General features: G+C 58.3%; 1 protein-coding gene across 7 annotated transcripts in view; it reads left to right on the forward strand.

Annotated features, from left to right (window-relative positions):
- Positions 1–3,301, forward strand: part of Rfx1 (regulatory factor X1) — a 27,372-nt gene that overhangs the window by 10,110 nt on the left and 13,961 nt on the right. The gene's annotated exons all lie outside the window — the stretch shown is intronic.

The following is a 3,301-nucleotide window of genomic DNA, read 5'->3' on the forward strand; positions in this document are numbered from 1 at the left end:
TCTCGCTTTTTTTTTTTTTTTTTTGGTAGCTTTGGAACTCAGGTCCTTCACACTAAGCTCTACTCCAAGTCCCTTTTTATTTTTTATTTTGAGATACAGTCTCAGTCACTTAAGTTGCCCAGGCTGTGCTCAGATTTGTGATCCTCCTGCTTCAGCCTCCCAGAGTGGTAGGATGACAGGTGTGCACTTACTCTTGTGCACTTAGCGTAGTTTGACTTACTCTCCTGATACACATCTCCGCTGGAGGTATGACGGTGATGCCTGTCCCCATTACCTGTGGGTCAGGGCTCGGTCTGTTGAGGCTCTGTGGGGTGTCCAGTGAGCATGGGCCTGGCCCAGAACAGCCCTGTGGAGGACACCTCTTATTCCTGTCACAGACCTGGGATGTCTCGGCCCTGGGCCTTTGGGGTGTGAGTTTCTCATGACTTAAGAGTTTAGGGTCTGGGGCAGGAACCCTTCTCCTGACCCCCAAACAGCTCCAGTGCGTCATCTCTGCCTTGGTTCCTGCTTTTCTTCCCTGTGCCCCCCAGGGACCCCCAGTGCTCAAAGTTCATGGCCACCACACGGTTTCTGTGCCCACAGACCCAGGCAGGAGTCTCACTCCCTGGGGACGTGCCATGCATGCCATGGGGGGATCTGTACCCGCCAACTCCCAGTCCCAGTGGTGGCTTTGACACTGATCACACTGGCCCTTGGGAATTCATTTCCCTGCTAGTCCAGATCTGTCCCTGGAAGGGTCACTGGGCAGTGCTTCTTGGGTTTTTCCTGAGGAAGGGGAGGTGGGCTCGTGCCCTCCCAGCTTAGCACCCCTGTATCTCAGGCAGCCTGGGCCCCTTGCCACATCCCCCAGGGAAGAGAAACTGACACTGTGAGGCGGATAGGACAGGGAGGCACCTGGGACAGTTGCAGCTGGCCAGGAGCCCTGGGAGTCCTGGGTCAGGGTTGCCGCAGCCAAAGCAGGCGGATGACAGCACAGGGCCTGTCCAGTCTTCGCCTGGTGTGCTCTGCCCTGAGGTGGCTACGGAGGTGACAGGAAGGAAGCTCAAATTTCCCTGGATAGAAACAATACTGATCCCTAACCCTGTCCTCCGACCACCAGACTCTCGCCCAAGCTGTAAGGCAGTGGAGGTTTCTGGGGCCCTGGTGGCTGCCCCTGGTGAGAGAGAGCCACCGGAGAGGGATGTGGCTGCCACATCTCTCTACTCCCCCTTGGCAGTCAGAGTCTGAAGCTGGGAGGTAGTGTCAGCACGCTGTGTGCACATGGGTAAACTGAGGTCCAAGTAGACAAGGAGTCCTGGACCTGGCCAGGGCAGCGGGGACCTAGAACAGCCCCCACCTCCAGCGACTCCCTACCTTTTCCAGCTGCAGTATTAGTAAATCTAGACAGGAAGTGAGGGGCGGTCTCCACATCATAGCCACCACCAGGTAGAAGACAGGAAATGGTCCCCGCTTCCTGTCTCGTGCCTTGGCAGGTCCTTCTGTACTCTGCAGGTACTCAGTATGGCAGCCTCAGACAGACAGATGCTCTTGCCTCCCATTAGATGCCCCCTCTGATTTCCCTCCCTGAAACACAGTAAAGGTAACCCAGAGGTGGCAAGGGACACACTCTTGCATCCTGAGAACAGACTCACCCACTCTGCCTCATGCTGGCCTCCAGAGCCACCAGAGATAGGACCACTTCCTGGCACAAGTGTCTGGTCTTGGCATGGTCCCCAGCCTCCTACTGCTAGGGCCTCACTCCAGGAAGGACTCTAGGTGGGGCAGTAAAGGCAGGTAACTGTGCCTTGGGCTGGGCCCAGTGCCCCACAATATCCAGGTGTGCTGGGCCTCACGTGACTCCAGGCTGCCTGGGTTTCTCCCCCAGGGCTGACTCCAGCCAGTCAAGGGAGGACCCCAGCTGGACAAGAGTCAGTGCTACCTGGAATTAGGGTGCAGCAGCTGGCCAAGCAGGCCTGGAGCTGTCCCAGCGCCAGCCCCTCATGTGGCCACTTTCCTGACACCTCCCGCTGTCCACAACCCGAGTGTGCTTGCACACTCACATCCTCTGCCCTACACTTGGCCCAAGGTTGAGCCCTGCCCTAGGCTGTCCTCCTGTGAAGCCATGGCCCTCTTCTGTGTCCCTCATGCAGCTGCGGCTGACACACCCAGAATGCTCAGAACTTGGCGTTTCCCTTGTGTGAGGCTGCACCCTGCTGCCCTTGGGTCTCAGCCCAGGCAGGACCATGCCTCTGGCCTGCCAGATCCCAGCTGGATGACCTTGAGCAAGTCTCCCGCTCTGCTAGTCTCTTGCCTAATCTGAAAATGGGCAAGAAAGATATTCTGCTGGGCGATTCAGGAGAGCCAGCCCCATGCAGCTGAAAGTGCTGGGATATCAGCACTGCCACCACCACCTTGATCGAAGTCTTGCTGTGCACAGGCAGGAAACCCCTCTGAGGCCCCCAGGCAAATTCCCCCAGGAAGCTGGGGCTGGGGCCTCAGCTCCTCCTGGCAGCCCAGCGAGAACAGGCATATGTCTGCCCCATCCAGCCTCAGCCTTGGCCAGGCCAGAAAGAGGAGGCAAGACAGAGGGCATTTCTGTTGGGGTCAGGGTCTCCTGGCCAGTGCCTCTGGGGACACTGTCCTTCCCTGCCCCCTAACCACCCCTGCTAATCACTAAGCAAGATGTGCATGAAACCTGACCCGAGTGCACCTGATATCATCTCTGGGTACCAGCCTCCTGCTCCATGCAGCCCCCGCCCAGGGGTGCTTATCCCAGAGGGTGCACAGGAGCTGTGCCTGCGCTGGGGGATTAGCTCCCCAAGGTTGCAGGTATAAAGCCGCCTGTGCAAAGGTGGGCGGAAGCGAGGAGAACCAGCAGGCACCGTGGATGGACAGAGGTGGGCAGGGGAGCAGGCAGGAGGGCACCATGTTCTATGATTGCCTCTTCTTGGCTGCCTGCCAGCGTGAGTACCCACTGCCCGGCTGCAAGCCCTTTGTGGAAGACGTAGGTCCTCGATGCCACTCCAGCCCACCAAAGACAGGAAGCTGGAAGGGGACATGTTGCTATAGGCCACCAAGCCTTCTGGAGCCACTGCTCTGGCTGGAGAAGCCAAGGATCGCACCCAGGAAGGAGGCCCAGCCCCTGGTCCTTCCTAGCCGCCAGGCCTCTGGGGCAGGGTCTGTCTGTTGGCTAAAGGGGTCCAGCCTACCGCCTCATTGGTATCATCACTTCAGGACAAGGAGGGCTGGGTGGTGCTTCCAGATGTTAGGGATCCTGGGTATTCCCCTCTGCCCTGGGGACCCCCGTGGCATTTTTTTTTTT

The sequence above is a fragment of the Fukomys damarensis genome, unplaced genomic scaffold (assembly GCF_012274545.1).
Source record: "Fukomys damarensis isolate Sample0158 unplaced genomic scaffold, DMR_v1.0_HiC HiC_scaffold_30, whole genome shotgun sequence".
NCBI lineage: Eukaryota > Metazoa > Chordata > Mammalia > Rodentia > Bathyergidae > Fukomys > Fukomys damarensis.